Source organism: Cervus elaphus, chromosome 9 (assembly GCF_910594005.1).
Source record: "Cervus elaphus chromosome 9, mCerEla1.1, whole genome shotgun sequence".
NCBI lineage: Eukaryota > Metazoa > Chordata > Mammalia > Artiodactyla > Cervidae > Cervus > Cervus elaphus.
Genome location: NC_057823.1, coordinates 104,132,180 through 104,147,324, shown reverse-complemented (window position 1 = coordinate 104,147,324; position 15,145 = coordinate 104,132,180).

The window sequence follows — 15,145 nt, the reverse complement described above, 5'->3', positions numbered from 1 at the left end:
TTCTTCACTAACAAACACAGAATATCTAAAAATATGTCTCTAATGTATCACTTAATACTTCAAGACACTTATTACCAAGTCCTTAGTTTTCCTACTTGAGAATTCTCAAATTTTGCTTTATAAAATATGTTTAATTCACTGTTTTACTTATTTTTAGATATGCAAGGTGGTGATAGGTGCATTCTTATAAACAATCACATGATATTAATAAAGTGAAAATTTGCAGTTCACATCCCAAAATTTACCCACATATTTCATTTGAGTCAATGACCTTGCACTTTTTTATGCATTTTACATTTATATGTGTTCATATAGAAATATGTCTGAAGGGACCCATATTTTTTTTTTTTTTGCTTTATTGGATAAGTTTTTATTCACAGAAAAATAAGCTTTAATCTATGATGACTGCCAGATTATACAGTAGAAAGCAATTTTCTTAGTTTTCCATACTGATGGAAAGGTTTCTACTAAATGAAAACAGCCATAAAATTATATGCACAAATATAGTACTCTATCTCACACATTTCATGTGATTATTCACAACAGTATTACAATGACATAAGAATCGGTCACTCTGTCAGGTTAGATATAAAGTATAAAGGTAATGCATATTTTATATTTTATATATATATATATATATATTATATATATATATACACACACATATGGTCATATATATATTTATATTTCTACAATTTTCTTTTATACACAAATTATATGCTTTAGAGTTTTCTATGTAATGCATTTTTTCTGCCTTTCTTTTAAACTTTTATACATGACTTTATAGTATGATTACAACATAATCAATTTAGCAGTTTCTCTGGGGGTACAAATTGAGATTGCTTTAAACTTATTAAAAGTGTTGCTGAAATGACCATGCTTGTATATGTTTTGTGGTTATTTTTTCAGGAAATATATGTATATATATAGAGAGAGAGACAGAGAGACGGAGACAGACAGAATCAGAGAGTGAAGAAAGAAAAAGAGAGAGAAATTTGTAGAATTATCCGCATAAAGATTTATTTTTAATTTTTCTGGATAATATTCCACTAAGTTCCAGCAACTGGATGCCGCAATGCTGTTTCTGTTTCTAACTCAGCAGTCCAATCGCCGTCCAGTCATACGTGCTGCTATCATGAAGCTTGAGTTTTGATGATGAGAAATTGCAGTTGTGCCTATGTAAGAATTGTGCCATGTGAACCTGATTGGCATGATCTATTCTGCGGGTTCATCCATCTGTATTCATATAACCCACATTTCCCAGATAGTTATCTACATTTAGTTTTTTTTTCCCTAAATTTTATAATTTGATTGAAGGAAAATTTAGGTTAAAAGAGCTACACATTTTGGAGTCTGACAAGTGTCTAATTTCTGTCAACTCCTCTGTAGAATTAAGTAAGGCTAGTTGTGCATAAATTCACAGCAGTGTTGAAATTTACTAAGGTGGGGATTCATTGAATTGAATAAAAAAATACTAATTCTATATCTTCTTTTAGTTTTACCATTTACTTGACAAAATTACACACCAGAGATTAACATTTAAGATGGGGAAATGCAAAACCCCCTCATGACTGACTAATAAAATTGGAAGGTGTTTTAATGGCTTGGAAAGATGAGAAATTATATTAATCTGTTATTTTCTGAAATCACAATTTTCTGAGGTAAGATAATAAATGTGGTTTTACTTCATATTTTTAGACTCACATTCTGATAACCTCCTGGTTAACTTTCGTGTGTCTAACAAAGACTGTCTTTTCCACTTCACATTGAAATCACTAAATTATGATTATTTCTCTATAATAGTAATTTCTATACGAGTAGAGACTGAAAATATTCAATGATAACAGCAAAATCAGTTTTAGTCTGACTTCCATCTCCTCTAGGTCAGGGGTTCTACAGAAAATGTCAGAGAGGATTCCTCAGAAGATTTGTAAAAAGAAATATGGTCTCGCTTTAGAGACAATATAATCTGGATTTGATTACCACTTCTTACAAACTATGTGATCTTGGATAATTTACTCAACCCCTCTGCATTTCAATTTTCCTTTCAGAAAACAGAGGATGATAATACTATTATTTTCAAGGAAGACTAAATAAGCTATTTCATCAAGTAAATAGCTTAGCACAGTGCCTGGAATATTAAGCACTAGATATAAATTCACCTTCCTAACATGAGGAATTACACAGCAATTCCAGTTTTACCTAACTATAATAATTAAAAGTTTTTCTAACCTTTTTTTTTTTTCCTTTTTAAACTTGCAATTTTCCTTGTGACACAAATCAGCTTTATCTGTGCACGATAGTTATCAAACTTATGCTCAAACTAGTTTGAAAACAACGATCTCAGGTTGGTGCTTAGGTGATGATAGGCATGCAAGGATGAATAGAGCACAAATTACTCTTGCAATCATGCTATTTGTGTTCTCTTTGGGTTTATTTGACATCAAACATTGAAGTATATACAACTTAACTACACGTGTGTGTTTTTGTTTTTTAACCTATGCAGAAGATCATTTCACTCCTTATACCTCACAACAGTTGGAAAATTGAAGAAGTTGATATTACACTGAAATCTTTGTTCTGCAGCCTGTGAAATAACATAACTTTTTGAAGTTTTCCTTTTCCATTTTTTTCCTAGATAAGAAGGATAAGAAATATTTTTTTCCTGGATGAGCAGCTTTTTGTTGCTGCTCCCAAATGTTACTATCTTTCCTTAAAATTTTGCCTGAAAAAAGGATGCTCTCCTATAAATTTGGATATGTGTAGACATTGATAAACACAATTGTATTTTATTATGATATTTTAGACGTATAGAGTATCAATATAAAATCAGATAATGTGATTACATTTTCACTACAAAAACTCACCTGGTATTTTAAGCTATGTCACACATATTTACCAAAAAATAATGTAAATGATTTGTGGGGGTTTTTTTGTTGTTGTTGTTGCATGGATGTGTTTGATATCTGCTGAGCTCACCCTTTCTCTGATCACTGAAGGAATCAATAGAGAAACTGTGAATCAATCTGTGTCTCAGCTGCTGGCAGGTGGAAATGACATCTCTTCTACTTCACTGAACTGTTCGCTATGGTTTGAGGACAAATAAAATCAAAACTTTCTGTGGGACAATAAATGTTTTCTGAAGATATAGTCCATCTCATGTATTTGATCTGTATCATATGTAGGCTGTTTGTGACTATTATTTTCACTTTCCCACCAATCCTTTACCTGCTGACTTTGGGCCACTTCCTATTCTGAGTGTAATTTATTGCTTTTAGGATTATCACTGTGTTTTGTTGTTGTCAGTCACTAGCTCGTATCTGACTCTGTGACACCATGGACTGCAGCACGCCAGGCTTCCCTGTCCTTCACCATTTCCCGGAGTTTACTCAAACTCATGTTCGTTGAGTTGGTGATGCCACCCAACCATCTCATCCTCTGTTGTCCCCTTCTCCTCCTGCCTTCAATCTTTCCCACCATCAGGGTCTTTTCCACTGAGTCAGCTCTTTGCATCAGGTGGCCAAGTATTGGAGCTTCAGTTTCAGTACCAGTCCTTCCAATGAATATTCAGGGTTGATTTCTTTTAAGATTGACTGGTTTGATCTCCTTGCAGTCCAACAGACTTTCAAAAGAGTCTTCTTCAGAACCACCATTTGAAAGCCTCAATTCTTCAGTGATCAGCCTTCTTTCTGGTCCACTTCTCACATCCATACATGACTACCAGAAAAATCATAGCTTTGACTACACAGATCTTTGTTGGCAAAATGATGTCTCTGACTTTTAATATGCTGTTTAGGTTTGTCATAGCTTTTCTTCCAAGGAGCAAGCTTACTTTTACATTAATTCCCTGTTGCAGATTATTTCTAATTCCTAAATCCTATTTGATTACTCCTCCAGTGTGCCGTGTTTATGACTCTAATTTACTGTATGTGATAGTCAGTGTTCATGTCAGTATTAGACATGTGATTATGTTTTTATTGATATGTCAGAGGTTAATCAACATGCCCAGAGTTGTAACAAAGCAGATGTGAATACTGATATTTAGATATAGAGCGTGTGCATAAATGAGCCTTTTGAGATTCACATGGCAGTTTCACGATTAAGATAATCTTGAAGTTGTGTATTCTACACTTGTGAAGGACCTAAATGAATAACTAACATTGTTATCTACAGTCTGAACTTTATATGATGGGTTTTTAAAAATTAACAAAGTATTCTTGTACTCATTTTTAGACGAGACCACTGTTAAAGAGATAACATGCCTTCTTAAATGGCTTCCCAGGTGGTGCTAGTGGTAAAGAACCTGCTTGCCAATGCGGAAGACTTGAGAGACATAGGTTCCATCCCAGGGTGGGGAAGGACCCCTGTAGGAGGGCGTGGCAACCCACTCCAGTGTTCTTGCCTGGAGAATCCCATGGACAGCGGAGCCAGGCGGGCTGTAGTCCATTGGGTCACAAAGAGTCAGACATGACTGAAGTGACTTACACACTTTCCTAAAATCATAATTAAAGTTTGTTGACATGTGAAGAGATTTTGTTTTTGTTCTTTGTCTTTAGTATTTCTCTTGCATTAGTGTTTCTTAATTATAACGGTTTAGCACATTTCTTTGAAAAGAATATGATTGTAATGCTTGGGCTACTGAAGAGCAGTGGACACAATTTAAACTAGCTTACTACTTATTAATTCTGTGATTTTATATTTTTAGTATTTCAATACTCATTTCCTTATCGTAAAATACAAATATTATCTTAGATGACTTCTAAGTTCCCTCTGGACTCTGAAATTCTGAGATCAACGCTGTATAATTTACTCCTTTCCCAAACTGTAATTGCCAGGCTCCAAACCAACCTTTACTCTTCAGAATCGCCAAGCTCTGTCATGCGTTGGCACCTTATTATACAATCATATTCATGCGCTTATAACATTCTGGTGAGACTTAAGACTTCTTCTCCCTTAAGAAGTCTGAAACATTGTGGATCATTTAGCTAACAGGATTGTCTCTGAAATTTTAACCATGGTCGCTGAATGTTGGCACTATTGAAATTTTGGGTTGGATAACTGCTAAGTTGTGGAGGGCTTTCCTTGGCATTTTAGTATGTTTAGCACTGTGGTTGGTATGAATCACACTAGACAGGAAGAGCACATTCCTCTAATTGTGATGATCAAATATGCCTTCAGACACTCTTGAATATCCCTTTGGTGATAATCACTAATATACTTACAAAAATATCAATAAAATAGTGTATTCTAGCTTTCTTACTGCTTCTGTGCTTTAACATTTTTTTCCTTCTTATGGACAAATTTTAAAACTTGTCCCCAGAATAAATGTAATTGTCCCTAATTTGTAGCCCCATAGGGAATGATTTATGGTGTCTATCATCATCAGCTTATAAACTACCAAAGTTGACTTCATGATACTTGGAAATACATCTGTAGAAACTCTGAGAATTATTTATCCTTTATTTATGCTAGGTTCTTCCTAGTTTGGAGTAAATCTTAAACTTCTTAACCCAATCAGTTCAGATGATGTGGCTCTCTTCTGGCAAAAAAAAAAAAAAAAAAGACACCCTTAACCAAAACCCCCTGCTAATATCTTTACCTTTAGAGAATGAAAATTCTAAAAAATATGAAGTAACTACAGTTTTAAGGTTTGTTTTCTGGGTTTTTCCTGTTCTTTCCACTTTTTTCCCTCTCTCTATGGGTGCAATGCATTAAGTATTGTGGCTTTCCATTAAAAGCTTAATTTTATTTAAGAGAGATTTTTGTAGCTCATTATAGAATCCCACTGCTTTGTGTTACAATTGGTGCTTCCAGGGAGAAACACTCTTTTTTTTTTTTTTTTTTTGCTATTGTTCCGATTTATATGAGATATCATTTCTAAGAAATGGAAAACACTTTTCTGTCTTTAAATAACCTCTATAATGATTTAGGGGTAGAGAGAGAAGGAGGAGAGGCAGAGACATACCAAGATGGGTTGGGAGGGATAAAAATGAAAACAGAAAAGCTTGAAGAAGAATTCTTTAGGGCTATCAGTAGACTCAGAAACAGATCATTTGGCTAGCTTTCCATCTTCCACAAGCAGAGGGGAATTTTTCCTACAATTGTTTCATTGGTGTCTCACATATACAAAGAAGGAATACCTGAAATGAAAAAGCTATTCCTGTTGTATTTAAGATGGATAATCAACAAGAACCTACTGAAAAGTGTGGAAACTGCTTAGTGTCATGTGGCAACCTGGATGTGAGCAGTGGAGTTTTGGGAAGAATGGATTCCTGTATATATATGGCTGAGTTCCTTTGCTGCCCACCTGAAACTTTCATAGCATTGTTGATTGGCTCTACTCCAATGTAAAATATAAAGTTTAATTTAAAGAAAAGGCAATTGCTGCTTTTCAGACTCCATAGCCAAGATTACAAGGGTAATCTTGCCCCTCTTTTCTTAATGCATAGCCAGTGCAGTCATTTTCTTTGCTTTCTCCTCCTTTGCTCTTTCCTCACATCAATTTCTAGTGAGCAAAGTAGTCTGGCTAGTTAGAGATCAATGCAGGTGAGAGAGCCTGAATTTAGTCTAATGCATAAAAAGAAGGCTGGGATGAAAGACTGGGTATGTCTTAGAGATGTCTTCATTCTTTATTTTTATTTTTTTTTAGATATTGACATTTATTATTTTTTCCAATTTTTTTTCATTTATTTATATTAATTGGAGGCTAATTACTTTACAATATTGTAGTGGTTTTTGCCATACATTGATATGAATCAGCCATGGATTTACATGTGTCCCCCATCCTGAACCCCCTCCCGCCTCCCTCCCCATCCCATCCCTCTGGGTCTTCCCAGTGCACCAGCCCTGAGCACTTGTCTCATGCATCCAACCTGGACTGGCGATCTGTTTCACAACTGATAATATACATGTTTCAATGCTATTCTCTCAGATCATCCCACCCTCGCCTTCTCCCACAGAGTCCAAAAGTCTGTTCTTTACATCTGTGTCTCTTTTGCTGTCTTGCATATAGGGTTATAGTTACCATCTTTCTAAATTCCATATATATGCATTAGTATACTTCTATCATAAGTAATACTGAGAAAGAAAATCTGACCCAGAGATCATATTTTATTTTAATTTTATTTTTTTTACACACATAAAATCTTTATTTTTTTTCATTTATTTTTATTAGTTGGAGGCTAATTACTTTACAATATTGTGGTGGTTTTTGCCATACATTGACATGAATCAGCCATGGATTTACATGTGTTCCCCATCCCGATCCCCCCTCCCACCTCCCTCCCCATCCCATCCCTCTGGGTCTTCCCAGTGCACCAGCCCTGAGCACTTGTCTCATGCATCCCACCTGGGCTGGTGATCTGTTTCACCCTTGATAGTATACTTGTTTCAATGCTGTTCTCTCAGAACATCCCACCCTCGCCTTCTCCCACAGAGTCCAAAAGTCTGTTCTGTACATCTGTGTCTCTTTTTCTGTTTTGCATATAGGGTTATCGTTACCATCTTTTTAAATTCCATATATATGCATTAGTATACTGTATTGGTCTTTATCTTTCTGGCTTACTTCACTCTGTATAATGGGCTCCAGTTTCATCCATCTCATTAGAACTGATTCAAATGCATTCTTTTTAATCAGAAATCACATTTTAGAAGTTTGAATTCCCACTCTTCCTTGTGGTTCCCAAGCTGATTATTTACTGCTCAGGTGACCAAGGGCTTCATAGTGCTGCCCGCAAATTATAGGTACTTCTCAGAGTCTCTGAAATAATCTTTGATCAAATGCACTTTTCAAAATAGGGAGAAGAAAAACAGTGAAGTCTCTAACAAATAACTGTAAGAAAATATGTCTTCATAATTTAAAAATAAAATACTTAGGTATGAGGGTTATGCCTAAGCAGAAAGAGTTGATGCTAAAGCAAGGTTAATTCTTAGATTTCTTTTTTAACTGACCCAAATTATCAATATCCTAGCAAATAAGAGTATTGTAGCATATAGTACTTTGGGATTCTGTTTGTTTAACATAGAAGTGAAGTAAGTATCCCTTCTAATGCTACCCTTATTGGCACTGTTCCCAGGGAAGAAATACCTCTCTGAACATGGCAAAGTGTGGTAAAAAAGAAGGCAGGCTTTCCTCTGATAATACTCTATCATCATAAGCTGGTGACTTAGCAGGCTGTATCAGAGAGGAAAACCAAACTAAACAAACAAAAAACATACAAACAAATCAAAATATAACTGCACATCATATGAGAAAAAACATGGAAAGGACTTACCTTCAGGACCAGGAGGTCTTGTTAAATTCTGACACTTCTCATGGGACTGTGAGCAGGTCATCGCTGGTATGACTTGAATTTCCATGGCTAAAATGATATTCCAGTTCCTACAACCTTGATTATTTGATCTAGCATAATTATAAAGTGTTTAAATGCTACATCAATTCAGTTCAGTCACTCAGTCATGTCCAACTCTTTGTGACCCCATGAACCTACATAAAGGATATAATATCATGTATATGTGTATATGCATACAATAGAAATATTTTTGTAGAGCTCTAACAGGATGTCTGCATTCTTTATACACATTAAAAATATTTACTTATTATTTGTTTAAGTACAATTGCTTTACAACGTTTCAGGTAGACAGCAAAGTGATCAGTTATATATGTGTGTGTGTGTGTGTGTGTGTATATATATGTGTGCATGTATATTATTTTTGTGTGTATATATATATATATATATATATATATACACACACATGTGTATATATGTGTGTGTGTGTATATATAAATATACAATTCTTTTTCAGTTTCTTGTCCATTATGTTATTACAGATATTGAATATAGTTCACTGTGCTATAGAGGAGGTCCTTGTTGTTTATTTATTTTATTTATGTGCATATCTTTTAATCCCAAGTTCTTAATTTGTCCCTCTCTCGCTTTTCCTCTTTGATAAACATATGTTTGTTTTCTAAGTCTGTGGATCTATTTCTATTTTTCAAATAAGTTTATTTGTATCTATTTTTTGTTTTATAGATTTCACATATAAGTGATATCATATGATATTTAGCTTTCCCTGTCTGACTTACTTCACTCAGCATGATAATCTCTAGGTCCATCTATGTTGCTGTGAATCACATTCTTTCACTGTTTTTATGGCTAAATAGTATTCCACTGTGTGTGTGTATGCGTGTGTATACCACACCTTTATCCATTCATCTTTTGATGGCTATTAAGATTGCTTTCGTGTTTTGACTATTGTAACTAGGGCTGCTATGGACATTGGGTATATGTGGCAGAGGAGTTTTCTCTGGATATATGCCCAGTAGTGGGACTCATGGATCATGTGGCAATTCTATTTTTAATCTCTAAAGGAATCTTCATACTGTTCTTCATGGTGGTTGCACCAATTCACATTCCCTAAAAATATTTCTTTTAAGTTCAGGTTTATGAATGGACTTTTATACAGAACTATTTTAACAGTATCAAAGGTGCTAATTATTTTACATAATGCTAGTTTAGAGAGATTTCAAAATATGCTCAATACTGCATAAAAACATCGAAACTGTTTAAAATCATTCCATAAAACCAAGGTTAATTTGTCCATATTTAAATGAAAATTAACTGCTGCTTTACTTTTAAGACGTTTGTGTATTTCTAGTACTTGTGTCTTAAACCTTTTAATATATCTTGTTATCCAGCTCACCTCACAGTATAGGAAGGTGATTTTACTACTAATTTCTCCAAATGGCTCTCTTTGCATTTTGTTTGTATAGTTCTACAACACCTTGGAAATAACTTAAGCCTTTTATGCTATTAACTTTCTCTTTTGTAATTTTAACAGCATTTATTCAATTTTCCTATTTATTTATTCTTCAAACTTCAAAGTTTAAATGTCCATTTTTTTTTTTCTAAAAGTGATTTGGATCTAGATTCTCTGATAAGATCAGAGATTTGGATTCTCTGATTCACTAATGTCTTTATAAAATTAATAAATTAACAAAAATTAAACCTGTTTGCAATTCTTTGAGAATGGCAAATCATAGATGAGTTTTGTTTTTCTCTAGTAAAATCATTTGATTTTTAAAACGTCTTTCTCTAGTACTTCAAATAAATTTTTTCTATTGGAGGTAAAAGGCATACTATGCAAACAAACTCTGTAGTAACTTATTTGATCCTTATATGAAGCCAACTATTATCCCCATTTGACAAATGAGAAAACTTAGACCCAGAGAGAAGTATTTTCCCCAAGATCACACAGTTTTGTAAGTTGGCAAAGCCCTAATTCCAAAGCAGTCTCTCCAACTCCCGTGCTGTTTACTACTGTGCCTCTGTTCTCAGTAGACAAATAGGCACTCCACTGCTAATGGTTTTGCCTCTTTCTTATGGGAATACCTCTGTGCAACATTCATTGTCTGTGTTTGCCACCTTTCCTTAACAGAAAACACTGTACAATGGAACGAAATCTGTATTATTAGTCTAAATAACTGTGGTCATTTCAGAAATTTACCTGCCTTATGATGTTGGGCAAAAGCAATTAGACTGCTTCTGTATCAGTAAAGGTGGATATTACTTGCCCAACTTCTAATAGATTTGTGAGGATGAAGAGATTACATTATATTTAGGAAAAGCCCATTATAAATGTTAAATGCTCTGTTGATATGATATTATTTTAAGTCTGTTCTTTCATCACCTTCTCTCTATCTATTCTCATCATATCCCTCAACCTTTCTCATCATCATGGTAGTCCTGTAAAACTGTAAAGAGCATATTGCATGTGTTAAGTGTGCTTTTATATATATATATATACACCAAATTTTCCTGGAAGTTACTGTGTCAGTTACCTTACATTCCTAAGCTATAATGCTCTCCAATGTAGTTTTTCTCCCAGTCAAATTTACCCAAAGCAGCTTGTGCTAAAATCACTAGGTGTTTATGTTCAATAGGAAATTCTAACGTCATTTATTTCATCTCTTTAGCACTTTTCAACATGTTGATCACTTCTCCTTCTGAAGTATTCCATTTAGGAGAGGTGCCTCAAACAGAAATACCTGGATTTCTTTCTTTCTGACTGCTTATTTGTCTTTGCTTGGCATTCATTTTCCAACTTCTCATTAAATTTCAAGATGAAAGCCTAGGCACTCATAGTCTATTTTAGCAATGTACCTGATATCAAACGCATACAAAGCTTCAATTTCACCCTATCTACTAACGGATTGCAAAATTTTTACCAAAAGCCTGACGTTTAATAAGAATTTTAGACCCATATTTGATGAGGTCCAGAGACCTATTTAATATTTCATCTTTGAAGTTTCAAACTAACTCATTTCAAAATGCATTTACAATCACAACCATGGTCTTATAGATCTTTCCATTTCTAGTGGTACAATCAAGTCTCTAGTTGTGCAAAAGATAAATGTAGGTTTTTTCATCCCTTAATAGTTATCTGCTCTCACTCTGTATATCCAATCTAATCATCAAGCTCTGTCTACTACTTTTTTTTCCGCCTACATATCTCTCAAGTCTAGGAGGAAAGCTGTCAGATACTCCCCAATACAAGCCATTTACCTGGTGTCTAACAACAACTTCCAAACCTGTGTCTACCATCTCCAGCTGTGGCAGATTAGAAACATAGCCATGATAAGTTTTTTTTTTGTTGTTGTTATTATTTTTTTTTCCAGTGGGTTTTGTCATACATTGATATGAATCAGCCATAGATTTACATGTATTCCCAATCCTGATCCCCCCTCCCACCTCCCTCTCCACCCGATTCCTCTGGGTCTTAGTTTTTAATTCATACCTTCTTGCCATGTAATTTTTCCATGCTCTCTCATTTGAACTCTGAATTCTGGTGTGTGATTTAATTTGGTAACTTAACATCAACTGAAAAAAAAGAAAAAGAAATGACACAACATGAGAACCATGAATCCAGTTTTACTGGGGGCTTATTGATGACTATAGTGCAGAGACAGTCTCTCAGAGAGCTCTGAGGAATGGCTCTGAAGATGTGGGGAGTGGTCAGTATATTTATGATTTTGTGCAATCAAGCGCACGTCTCTGTACAAGGTTGCTGCTAGTCATGAAGAGTAGATGTCTCCATTAATGATTTCAGTGTCTTTCTAGGTTTAAGGAGAAGAAAGAAATAGAAGTCTATTCTGACAGCTTTCCCAGGGGCACAGAGTATCTCAATCCTGATCTCTACCCTGAATTTTCAGGGTGTCTTGAAGGTCAGTGAACTGTAGTGGCTAGTTACTTCATTCTTGGAGAAACAGTGAGTAGCATTCTTTGGTTGGCATACACAAAGAGAGACTTGAAAAACACTGGAATAGTCTGGCTTGTCTTTATTTTCTTGAGATCTTTGCCATGACATCATGTGACAAAACTTTAGTTAGCCCATTGGATGACAAATGATGCATGATCCAATCGCTGTAGTTAAATCAGCCAATAAACAAACATCCTCTAGAAACAGACTTTAGCTGACCAGCAGATGACTGAACATGCTGCTTGTTCTAATTCATAGAAAATCTACTATTTCTTAAAGAGTACATATAAAATCATTCTATCTTAGCATTTAAAACTGATTTTAGGTGTTTGTTATTTGTTTGCATGTTTGTTTTGTTTTTTTCTTCCCTAGTTCATCAGACATATTTTGAGTGCTTGGTGGTGGTTTAGTCTCTAAGTCATGTCCAACTCTTGCAACCGTAGCCTGCAAGGCTCCTCTGTCCATGAGATTCTCCAGGAAAGAATAATGGAGTGGGTTTCCATTTCCTTCTCCAATAATGTGAGTAAACGTCCCAATGGAATTATTTCTGATCGACATGAAGCTCTCAGTTGGGAATGATTTAGTCCCTAGTGTCCTCAAATTGCAAACTACCCAATCAAAAATGACAAGATTGATATTCAGTTCAGTTCAGTCACTCAGTCACTTCCCACTCTTTGCCACCCTATGAACTGCAGCAAGCCAGGACTCCCTGTCCATCACCAACTCCCAGAGTTTACTCAAACTCATGTCCGTTGAGTCGGTGATGCCATCCAACAATCACATTCTCCGTTGTCCCCTTCTCCTCCTGCCCCCAATCTTTCCTAGCATCAGGGTCTTTTCCAATGAGTCAGTTCTTCGCATCAGGTGGCCAAAGGATTGGAGTTTCAGCTTCAGCATCAGTCCTTCCTGTGAATATTCAGGACTGATTTCCTTTAGGATGGACTGGTTGAATCTCCTTGCAGTCCAAGGGACTCTCAAGAGTCTTCTCCAACACCACAGTTCAAAAGCATCTGTTATTGAATATATAGGCTCAGTTACATTCCCTACTCTAAAGGTCTTTATAGCATTTCTTTATAGCATACTCTTAAATAATAAAGTGAAAAAAGAGAAATCTAATCTGCTATCTTTTGGTCTCTGAAGGAAACAGTCAGAAAATCAAGATGGTAAGAATCACAGTGCAACTTCTTCCATTTGCTCATTTGATCCTCTCATGCATTTTTCTTTATGGTGATTTTATTTTATTTTATTTTATTTTATTTATTTATTTTTTTTTCTTTATGGTGATTTTAAATAGTGGATGGGAGATTAAGAATGAAATGGCCAAGATACAGGTAATGAATTAGGGAACAGATGTTTATAATTCTCACATGTTCTTGAGGAGATATATGTGCACAAAAGTCAAAAACAATCAAACATGCTGTCTTTATTATTCTGGTTAGTATGGAAAAATCTCTTTTGTCCCAGAATAGTTGTCTTATTCAGTATGATTGCTAATTGAATAGACCTAGATCTTAATATTTTACATGGTTTCTGCCCTCCAGTCAGTTACACTCCCTAACCTCTTTAATTTGGCAAAAGGCGACAAGAATAATCCCAAACAACTGCCAAATAAAAAGAGAAATATTAGATATTAATTGCTTTTAGAAGAAGAATGTTTTTCAATCAAAAACATATTTGTTATCAAAGATAGGGCCCCCATATGGTGGCACTAGTAGACACTCAGTATATCTCACCTTTTCTTGCCTAGGGGCACCTATTTGATGAAACAGCATATTTATGCTAGAATGAAGCTAGTCAATGGACTGAATGACTGAGGGGTCTGCTGGGCAAATGAAAAGTTAATTCCTTGACTTATTTAGAGCTCCTAGTCCAGTACAATTTTCTGTAAGATAATGCAATAATTTTTGTAAAACTGGAAAGCTTTATGGCAACTAGGTCCAAACACTTGTTAAATTAAATCAAATATATGGTTTACTGGTTACTTGCTGGCTACTGGTTACCACAGTAGCCAGCAAGAAGGGATCAAGTACTATTCGCATCAATTACCTATACTTTGGGCTACAGAATAGTATCAGTTTAGCTGCATACTGGTTATCATCACAAATGAGAGTGGAAGAGAGAAACACGGAATTAAAAAAAAATTCAAATTAAAGAAGTACTTATGAGTTTGTTGGCAAATTTGCTCATTACCTTCTGCTTGAGAATTCAGACAACTGCTTTATCAAGGGACATGAAACGGGATGCCTGGACCTTTGCAATGCTGATTTCACCATCTTGTGTGTGTGTGTTTGCACATGTGTGCACATGTCCATATATGTGCACATATAGTTTGTGCACCTTGTTATGTACAGACGTTTTGCGAAGGCCTTGTAAAATATTACAAGTAAAAAGGTCTGCTACTTTCTTCGTCTTTTCCTTGAGCTCATAACAACGTATTTCAACAAACAAAACATCATCAGTTTCTCCAATGATGTAGAAGATAATAGATCGTAGGGACAGGGAAGCCTGGTGTCCTGCAGTCCATGGGGTCATGAAGAGTCAGACACAACTTGGCAACTGAACAACAATATAGATTGTAGGGGGAAGCAATTAGCATTTTTTCACTTAAACTCTTTATTGGGTTAATTCAGGCTTCTCAATAGCATTTAAAAATAATATATTTTTGAAATTTAGTTTCATTCTTAGCTAGGCAAATGTCATAACCTGGAATCCAGCTCATACAGAGACTGGACCTTTCATAACTGACAGTAAACACACCTGTCATTTGCTTTGGAGGGAGACACTGTTTCTATCCAGATAGTATACAAAAATCCTTGAAATAATAATCTGGAACAGTAGCAAGCTCCATTTTTTATTTTTTGTAATGACAGGTAACTGTATTGGATTG